Here is a 10,951-nt window from a genome sequence, read left to right as displayed (position 1 = left end):
AAAGACAATAACAAAAGAAGAAAAGAAAGCTAGGATTCTCTTTAACAACTAGCTTCCAGAAATAACGTCCACAGGAAGAAAGTCATACTAGTATTACTCAAAAAAGAGGAAGATAGGCCAAGAAATAGGTTCCTAAATTTAGAAAGTGTCTTAATTTATTACTGTTGCTATGATAAAACACTGATGAAAAGCAACGTACAGAGGACAGGTTAACACTTCACAATATACTCCTTGTTACAGTTAACTACTGAGGAATGTCAGGGCCCAAACTGAAGCAATGCAGGAATCTAGAGGAAAGAACTGAAGCAGAGGCTGTGTAGGAGTGCTGGCTCATGACCTGCACCTCATACCTTCCTTTATCTCAATATAGCTCAAGGGTGGCACCATCCTGCAGATCTTGTCCTTACAAACTCCATTGTTAATCAGGACAATATCCCATAGACTTCTCTAGACAATCGGCCAATCTGGTGTTACAGTTTCTCAACTAAAATTCCTCTTCTCACCAACTTGTCTTATTCATTTTCTATTGCTTTAATAAAGCACTGAGATTAAAGCAGCTCATAGAATGAAATACTTATTTGGGAATTAGATATCCAGAGAGATTAATGTCCTTCACAGTCATGACAGAGGAGCATAGCTGCAGGAAGGTAGGACAACCAACAGGAAGCAGAGAGCTGGTGGCTCTCATCTTAGGCAGCAAACACAAAGCACAGAGAGTACACTGCAAATGGCACCTGCCTTCTGTGACCTTAAATTTAATCAATGACAAACCTCCTATGAGGAGGCCAAGCCACTTCAACCACCCAAAAGTTGTCACAAAGATGGTGTCATATATTGTGATGCCTGCAGTTACACGGCCACCCCATTCAAAGCATCAAAATAAAACTTTGCCTCTGTCCCCAAACCCCTGCAAAAAAATCACCAATTCAAGAAACCTTGGAAGTCATTGCTGTGATTCACCAGTCATTATGGCAGCATATCAGTTCTGAAATGTTACATTGCTTTAGTAGTTTCCCCATTCTTTGCAATATATATGAAATTTTAACTAGGTTAAGTTAGTTGCAAAGAACTTAGAGTCTCCATTTCAGACATAGACTTCATTTCACAGTTTCATATCTGCTTGTAGTTACTGCTACTTTCCTTATCATTTTGGATACCAATTTTTTATTATCCAATCTTTTTTTGGCCATGTGGTGTTACAGATATCTATCATACATATCATGATTGACAACTGTGTAGATATATTTGGATAGAATAACAATATCGTTGTGACCATAACCAAAAGAGGTCAGATGACATAAAGACATCAGTAAATACTGCTGGTAAGTCACTTGTTATGATAAAAAAACATGAATGGCCACAGTGGGAAACCACAGATGCTCATACTACAGAAGTAAAGATTTCATCTGATGCTCCTCAGGTGGAAGGTCCTACAAGTTAAGAGAACTTTTAATTAATTATCACAGGGAACGAACAATAATATCATTCCTTGATTTCATAAATGTGTAAATATCAGAACAGCATTTTAGCATATCATGGTATTAAAGCATTGGAAAATATTTTAAACAACACTTAAATTATGTGGTTATATGTATATATACATAGGTAAGCATACAGACATACATATGTACATACATACATACATACATACATACATGTATGATAAGGGAATTCTTTGTTTAAACCCTGTAAGAATTCCAGAATATTACTTGCTATATTTCTATCCTTTTCTTCCCATGGTCCATAAGTCATTTAGAATAACTTAGATATGAAATTATTTTTAAAAAAGTTCACTTAGAAACAATTATTTGATTTAAAAATGCCCTAAACTTACTTACTACAAGATTAAACCATGTGACAGCAAGCTGTGCTATCCTTGTACAAAAACAATGATGTCTGAGAGATGATCTTGCCAAATGCCTAGCATTTGGTATAAATATTAATTTGCATGGGATCTACCACAACACATATGTGAGAATCTTAACCTGCAATATTATTCAAATTCAGATATAGTGTTAACTCAAGTAATTCTTTGTGTAGATTCTTTGTTCATAAAATATACTGAAAAACGAGTCTTATCTGAAATGGGGTGAATCTATCATCTGAGAATGTTTGTACAATGAAATTTTTATGTTTCCTTTAGCAGGGGAAAATGAAACAACTTCAACATATATCTTTTCACAATGGAAATTTCCTCATGACTGAAGAAGTTGCTGGTCATTTTATTTCAATGTTCCCTTCTACCTCCCTCTTAACCACAGCAGAAGAGATTATTATGAGAAACAACTTCAGTTTTATATTTAACCATATTGTTACATAGTTTCACTCACTATATTTATTTTATGTTGTGTATTACACATTCTTATCTATTAATATTAATAAATGGTATTAAATTATGTTATTGCTTAGACTCCAATTTGTCTGATTCATGATTCTCCATAGTCTTTGGAAAATGGCATTTTCAGTATTCTCCTTCACCTCTGTTACTTAGGCACCTGTATTCCTGTGACAGATTCATGTTAGTATTTGTTTCTTCCAAAGTTCCAAAAATGGGCATTCTATGTACTGCTCAATAAATGAAAGGTAGGGATTTATCTACCCAAATTCTTCCATATTGTCACTATAAAATACTCCCCATGGCTAAGTGTCAACTATTTAGTTGTACAATAAAATCAGACTCACTCCTGTGCATTGGAGCAACACTTTTTTAAAAGAAAATAGTATTCCTATTTCTGTAAAATGGTGCTCTAGAAAATTGTTTACATTAGGAAAAATAGCTCATTATTTGAGGGCTCAAGATATCATCAAAGAGCACTTGGGATGTCAGGAGGTTGTAAATAGTGAAATCCTTTACCTAGTTGAGAAGCAGAGGATGATGAATATTCATATTCAGTAAGCTTCTTCCTTTTATACATTCGAAGAACCATGAAAGGAATTGTAGAACCCAGTTACATTGTTAGTTTGCCCATATCAGTTCCTTAAGCAGAGACATTAATACATTATATATATCCTGAGTTTTGCAAGCAAATGGATGAAATTAGAAAATATCATCCTGAGTGAGGTAACTCAGACACAAAATGACACACATGGTATGTAATCAGTAATAAGTGGATATTAACAAAAAAGACAAAGAAATACAGAATACCAAAGATACAGTCCACAGAACTCAAGAAGTTAAACAAGCTGAAGGTGAGGATGGCTCAGTACCACCAGAGTAAGAAGAAAGCAATCACAAGGGGGTAGGGAAAGAACTGGGAGGGAACGTGGACAGATGGGAGCTTGGGTGGGGGGAGGGGATCCTGGTCTGTTATTGGGTGACAGAAAAGGACTGAAGCCCTGAGGGCCAGCAGAAAAAAATGGTAACAGGCAACCTCAGGAAGTAGGATGTTGTGGGGGGAGCTTGCAGAATGTACCAGAGATGGGAGGTGAGAGGCTTTCAGGACTCAAAGGGCAGGACCTCAGATGAAATCCCTACAGTAGAGAGAGGAAACTTATAGAGCCTGCCTCCAGCAAGAAGACAGGGCATCAAGTGAGGGATAGGGTTGCCACCCCACAGACAAACTCTGACCCACAATTGTTCCTGTCTGAAAGAACTGCAGGGATGGACATGAAGAGGAGACTGAGGAAAAGAAGGACCAGGGACAGGCCCAAAGTGGGATCCAGCTCAAGTGGAGGCCCCAAGGCCTGACACTCTCCTGAGGCTATGGAGATTTAAGAATAAGGGTGCCATCATGACTGGCCTCCGAAAGACCCAATAAGCAGCTGAAAGAGTCAGATGCAGATATTTGCACCCAACCAATGGACAGAAGCTGCTGACTCCCATGGCTGAATTAGAGGAAAGTTAGAAGAATGAGAACAGGAGGGCGACTCAGTAGGAGAAAAAGCACTCACAATTAACTTGGACCCCGAGGTCTCTCAAAACACTAAACCACCAACCAACCAGGCAACATACAGCAGCTGATACGAGGCTCCCCACACATGTACAGCAGAGGACAGCTGGGTCTGGTTTCAGTCAGAGAAGGTGCTGCCCCAGGGGATTTAGAGATCTGGTGGGATGGAGCGGGGGTGTGGTGAGGGTGTTAGGCACATCCTTGTGGAGACTGGGGTTGAGGGGGAGGAGGTATGTGAAGTGGAACAGTCAGAGTGCAGATGATGAGAATAAAATCTGGAGTGCAAAAATAGATAGATATTCTATCTATTTTCTTAGGAACCACCAGACTGATTTCCAGAGTGGTTGTACCATTTTGCAGTCCCACCAGCAGTGGAGGAGTGTTCCTCTTTCTCCACATCCTTGCCAACACCTGTTGTCTCCTGAGTTTTTAATCTTAGCCATTCTGACTGGTGTGAGGTGAAATCTCAGGGTTGTTTTGATTTACATTTCACTAATGACTAATGCTGTTGAACATTTCTTAAGGTGCTTCTCAGCCATTCAAAGTTCTTCAGGTAAAAATTCTTTGTTAAGCTCTGTACCCCCATTTTAATAGGGTTATTTGGCTCTCTGGAGTCTAGCTTCTTGAGTTCTTTGTATATATTGGATATTAGCCCTCTGGGCTCAAAGCCAGGGCTTGAGCAGAGAAACAGGAACAAAGAAATGCATTACATTGCCACCAGAGAAACCTCAGAGGGAGGACCCAGCTGTAGTTTTCCTTCTCCCAAGTGCAAAATGTGTAAAGTGTAAACAGAAAGTAAACCTGCAGTTTTAATTGAATCATCCTCCTGCCCCCCAGTGTCCAGAGATAGACAAGTGTAGAGACAATCCTGGCTTTTCTATTGCCTACCTGCTTGTTCAACATAAGGAATGGGGTGAATCAAGAAGGGACCAGCTTCCTTTCCTTATAGCTCTAGGGTAGTACTTGGAGTCATTCATTCCCACAGCTGCCAGTGTCCCCAAAACTAATTCACTAATTGATCAGAGAAGTCGTTCACTCCTCAGCCTGACTTAAGACTAAGAAACACCATCTATCTGTTGATTATGTGGCATATATATATATATATATACTATTTATATAAGTATATTTCTATGTAAATAAAAAGTCAGGCATTGTTCTAATCAGCCTTTATATGTGACATTGTTGCTTTTCTTCATAGCTTTTACTATTTTGATTCCTCTGCACATGTAATATTTGAGTATTATGTGTCTACTTGATGATCTGTATGCTTTTAATACTTTCACAGGTATCTCTTATTTGGGGAATCTGTTTTCTGACAAATCATATACAAACAGTTAATTCATTGTATTCAATAGAGTCAGTAAACACTAAGACTTATCTAAGGTCCCTAGGTTTTAGTCTTGAGAGTCCCTCCTCTCAGGTCTCTGATACATTCTAGAGGTTCCCCTCAACTTCCAACTTCCCAAGGTTGCCTGTTTGCATTCTTTTTGCTGGCAATCAGCATCTCATTTCCTGTTTCCTGGTTCCCCTCCCTGAAAGTCACATAAGCCCTCTTCCCTCCCCCTGTTCACCAATCAAACCCCTCCTGCTTCCCTGTCCTGGTATCCCCTACACTGCTGCATCGAGCTTTGCCAGGACCAGGGCCCACTCATTCTTTCTTCTTGGACATCATTTGATATGTGAATTGTGTCTTGGGTATTCCAAGCTTCTGGGCTATATCCACTTATCAGTGAGTGCATACCATGCGGGTTCTTTGGTGACTGGGTTACCTCACTTAGGGCGATATTTTCAGTTCCACCTTTTTGCCTAAGAATTTCATGAATTCATTGTTTTAATAGCTGAGTCGTATTCCATAGTGTAATTAGGCCACATTGTCTGTAGCCATAGTTCCATTGAGGGACATCTGTGTTCTTTCCATATTCTATTACAAATGAGGCTGCTACGAACATAGTGGAACATGTGTCCTTATTACATGCTGGGGAATCCTTAGGGTATATGCCAAGTAGTGGTAGCCTTTTTAACAAATGGTGCTGGTTCAACTGGAGGTCAGCATGCAGAAGAATGCAAATTGATCCATTCTTATCACCTTGTACTAAGCTTAAGTCAAGTAAATCAAGAGTCCCTACATAAAACCAGACAGACAGAAACTAATAGAAAAGAAACTGGGAAGAGCCTTGAGCACATGGGCACAGGGGAAAATTTCCTGAACAGAACACTTATAGCTTATTCTGTAAGATGAAGAATTGACAAATGGGAATTCATAAATGTACAGTTTCTGTAAGGCAAAGGACAGTGTCAATTGCACAAAATGGCAACCAACAAGTTGGGAAAACATCTTTAACAACCTTACATCCAACAGAGGACTAATATCCAATATATACAAAGAAATCAAGAAGTTAGACTCCAGAGAGCCAAATATCCCAATTAAAAACTGGGATACAAAGTTAAACAAAGAATTCTTACCTGAGGAATATCGAAAGGCTGAGAAGGACCTAAAGAAATGTTCATGGATTCTGTTGGCAAGAATTTTATTGAGTATTTTTGCATCGATGTTCATAAGGGAAATTGGTCTGAAGTTCTCTTTCTTTGTTGGATCTTTGTGTGGTTTTGGTATCAGTGTAATTGTGGCTTCATAGAAGGAATTGGGTAGTGTTCCTTCTTTTTCTATTTTATGGAATAATTTGAAGAGTATTGGTGTTAACTCTTCTTTGAAGGTCTGATAGAATTCTGCACTGAAACCATCTGGTCCTGTGCTTTTTTTGGTTGGAAGACTTTCAATGACTCCTTCAATTTCTTTAGGCGTTATGGACTGTTTAGATGATCTATTTGGTCCTGATTTAATTTTGGTATTTGTTATCTGTCAAGGAAATTGTCTATTTCCTCCAGATTCTCCAGTTGTGTTGAGTACAGGCTCTTGTAGTAGGATCTGATGATTTTTTGGATTTCCTCAGTTTCTGTTGTTGTATCTCCCTTTTCATTTCTAAGTTTGTTAATTTGGATACTTTCTCTGTGCCCTTTGGTCAGTCTGGCTAAGGGTTTATCTATCTTGTTGATTTTCTCGAAGAACCAGCTCCTGGTTTTGTTGATTCTTTGTATGGTTCTCTTTGTTTCTACTTGATTGATTTCAGCCCTGAGTTTGATGATTTCCTGCCTTCTACTCCTCCTGGGTGAAATAGCTTCTTTTTGTTCCAGGGCTTTCAGGTGTGTCATTAAGCTGGTAATGTATGCTCTCTCCATTTTCTTTTTGGAGGCACTCAGGGCTATGAGTTTTCCTCTTAGCACTGCTTTCATTGTGTCCCATAGATTTGGGTATGTTGTGTCTTCATTTTCATTGTGTTCTAAAAAGTCTTTAATTTCTTCCTTTATTTCTTCCTTGACCAAGGTATCATTGAGTAGAATATTGTTCAATTTCCACGTGTATGTGGGTTTTCTGTTGTTTTTGTTGCTATTGAAGACCACTCTTACTCCATAGTGATCTGATAGGAGGCATGGGATTAGTTCAATCTTCTTATATTTGTTGAGGTCTGTCTTGTGACCAATTATATGGTCGATTTTGGAGAAGGTACCATGAGGTGCTGAGAAAAAGGTATATTCTTTTGCTTTAGGATAGAATGTTCTATATATATCTGTTAAATCTAATTAGACACATGATGAACGATTCTTTGCTAACAACATACATGTATTGGTCGGCCTTATATTGCATAGCTGAACTGCATTTGTCAGGACTCCATGGAGAGAAATGCACCAAAAACCATCTGGTGGCATGCCATATTTTCTTACCACTTCTGCAGACTCGGGCTTACTGGCAGTGTGATGTCAGCTGAAGCAAGACCCGTGGGGGACAGGATATGCTTGGAGGATATAAATAGGTCTCACAGGGCCTGGAGAAATGGCTCAGTGGTTAAGAGCATTGACTGCTCTTTGGGAGATCCTGAGTTCAAATCCCAGCAACCACATGGTGGATCACAACCATCCATAATAAGATCAGATGCCCTCTTCTGCTGTGTCTGAAGACAGCTACAGTGTACTTACATATAATAAATATAATCTTTAAAATAAATAGGTCTCACAGACAGTGGCGGAGGATGAGCTTGACTTGCTTACAGCACCAGTTAGTGCAAATCTTGTGGGTCTCGTGTCTTCACTGATCTTCACTACCCAGAGAGGCACAGCCCAGAACTTCTCCTGGTCCTCCCTGGTCCCTCCTGTTAACTTGTGCTGAGACTGAAGCCTGGCTGTCCCTGCTAGGTAGTGCCACCACAGTTGATTTATGTTTGCTGTCCCTACTCTACCAAACCAGACTGCTGGTACACCTATAAAGTGTTCGGGTATGAATGGAGCTGCCATCTCTAACCATGAAGTAAACTGCCGATTTCCAGACAACACAGACAGGAGTTGCTCCAAAGAACCATTTCTAACCAGGTCCACTTCCCCTGTATCCTTCCCCCACCCCCACCACCCCTGCTACCTCTGGTAGGTGGTGGGCTAAAAGGAGGTTAAAGTGTTTAAGAACCATTACTAAAAGTAAGGTTTGAAAAAATTAACATTACAACCTGTACTATCCTTTTCTTTATAGATACATAACTATATGTATATTGTTTCTGAATCTCCATCATCAGTTAAGGAACAGAGAATGGATGCACAGTAAGAAAGGACATAACAAGTGTCTTAACTACCAATAGCTAACGATGTTTGGGTGACATAAGCTAGATCTGATGATTGAAAGGTGAAAGCATTCTTAATATGTGTGTGTGTGTGTGTGTGTGTGTGTGTGTGTACATATATATCTATCTTGATATATATGTGTATGTTTAGTGAAATATTAAAAAAGTAGAACCGTCATGTTCCCGCTCTTGCCCTGCTACTGTCTGGACAACCTGTTCTTATCTTGTTGGGATTCACTGGCCTGGAGCTCCGGAAATGTCTCCACCCAGCTCGCTAGGTTCCCACTGGCAAGTCACTACCATGCCAATCCGTGCTTCAAATCCCCCATGGCCTTTGTGGTGCACATGTGGCAAACCCAAGCTTTCCTGCTGTAGCTTTCTCTCTTAAACCCAGATGAGCTGCTGAGTGAAGGAAAATGCAGCACAAATTTAGTTCAGAAACAACTGATAACTCAATCTCTGGGTGCCACAACTAGACTCTAATCTTGCAAGCCCTATTAATACATGATTTCTCCAGTGGTGAATCCTTGGGGATCTGCCATGATACCAGGAAACTGTAGCAGCTATATCTAACCCATATGCTGTCCCCGTTCCAAAAAGACTAACTCTCTCCTGCTTCATTTTGTGAAGTTATCATTTCTCATGTCTAGCTCACTAGGAAAACCACAACTCAGAAGTTAGTAAGTGGCCAAGGCTTCCTCACTCTTAACATTGTTAAGCAGGTCTGGAGCAGACAGACACAAAGATAGACCGGATCACTGGACCACAAATTAGAATAGGCAGGGGGAAGTTTGCCTGGGTCGGCCTTCTAACCAGAAGTCATCCTGAAGGAATCTTGAGTCACAAGTAGTTAAACTGATCCTTTTAAGAGTTACTCCCATGCTAAGGCCCTGCAGTTCCTGAGAAGCTGTCTAGTCTTCAGGTGTGTGCACTTAGAAAGGGAAGGGAAGGGAAGGGAAGGGGAGGGGAGGGGAAGGGAGGGGAGTGGAGGGGAAGGGAGGGGAGGGGAGGGGAAGGGAGAGGAGGGGAGGGGAGAGGAGGGGAGTGGAAGGGTGGGGGAGGGGAGGGGAAGGGAGGGGGGAGGGGAAGGGGAGGGAAGGGGAAGGGGAACTTAGGTATTTTCCTTCAGGATTTTGAAGTTGAGTCATTGACTTGAAGAGGATACTTACAGCATTAAATATGGAAATGATATGAGGGACAGCAATATACAGGTTTTTTAGGATGCTACCACGCCCATGGTCGTTCTTGTCAATACTGTTACTGGATTTTGTTTAATTTTTCCATGGGTGGTATCTCACTATGTTGCCTAAGGTAGTCTTTAACTTGTGGGATCCTACTATGTCAACCTGCCAGGAGACTGAGACTACAAGTACTTAGCAGCCCTGTAAATTTGTTTTTGGAAAATAAACATATCTTTCAGTTTTTGTTTATTGGAAATGATATCTGCAACTTTTTCACAGTTGGTATCTTTTATGAATATACTGTGTATATTGTGTGTGTTGTGTCTGTATCTATGTTTGTGTGGGTGTACGCATGCTGTTGTGTGAAATTCTCATGGCATACAGCAGGGTGGCATACAGCGTTTTGATACTTTGTCTTTCTAGCTGCTATGCTGGTTTTAATCAGGAAGCCTGTGCTTTTCAGCCGCCTGCAGAGGGTTCTGCTCTCCAGAGGCTATATGGCTTCCTTAAGTTTTCAGGACTAGTTGGTAGAAGAATTGGAATTTGAACCCAGATTGGCTTTGAGCTTTCTTTTTAGGACAGCACAGAGCCACTATTCACTCTCAGCCACAGTTGGCATGGATTGTCTCTTTTTCTCATTTTCTTCCACTGTCTCTCTGGTCAAGATGGGTCTTAGACTCTGTGCTCAGAACACAGAATTAGCATTTAGTAGGCAGTCTGTACTGAAATACTGGAACACCAGGAACACATACTGTTTGCTATCATAAAGAAATATTTAAAGTGTACTGATACCAGAGTATATGTGTTCATAGATACTGTCAAAGTATAAGAAACTATGTAATAATATCTAAGTGTTATATTTCTGTAGTTTAAGAGTCAAAACCCAAAAAATATAAGGTTTAATTTTGTAGTGATTTCTTGATGCCCAGGGCACACAATCAAGTGCAGGCCTCTTGGGTTGGAGGCTGTGGGCTTCACTCAGGAGCACAGTGCCTGTCTCGCTGGTGGGCACTGCTCCAGTCTCTCTCCAGAGCATGGCAGCTGTTTTAATTGTACTCCCCTAAAGAAAAGGCAGACAGGAGGGTTTCATGGTTTGTTTGTCTGTTTATTGTTTTGGGTAAATTTAACCAGCAATCTAGTCGAGCAGTGGTAGTGCAAGTCTTTAATCCCAGCACTCTGACACAAAGGCAAGTGGATCTCTGAGTTCAAGGCCAGC

The 10,951-nt window shown here is 40.4% G+C and overlaps 1 long non-coding RNA gene across 1 annotated transcript; it reads left to right on the top strand.

Moving 5' to 3' along the window:
• The first annotated feature begins 1,195 nt into the window (after nucleotides 1-1,195).
• On the top strand, nucleotides 1,196-2,396 carry LOC127663604 (uncharacterized). The gene is made up of 2 exons (XR_007973001.1): nucleotides 1,196-1,322; nucleotides 2,144-2,396. It is a non-coding gene; the product is annotated as an uncharacterized LOC127663604 (long non-coding RNA).
• Nucleotides 2,397-10,951: the final 8,555 nt, after the last annotated feature.

Source organism: Apodemus sylvaticus, chromosome 13 (assembly GCF_947179515.1).
Source record: "Apodemus sylvaticus chromosome 13, mApoSyl1.1, whole genome shotgun sequence".
In the NCBI taxonomy this organism is placed as follows: domain Eukaryota; kingdom Metazoa; phylum Chordata; class Mammalia; order Rodentia; family Muridae; genus Apodemus; species Apodemus sylvaticus.
Note: the sequence above shows the minus strand (reverse complement) of the source record. Positions and strands in the feature narration are given on the sequence as shown.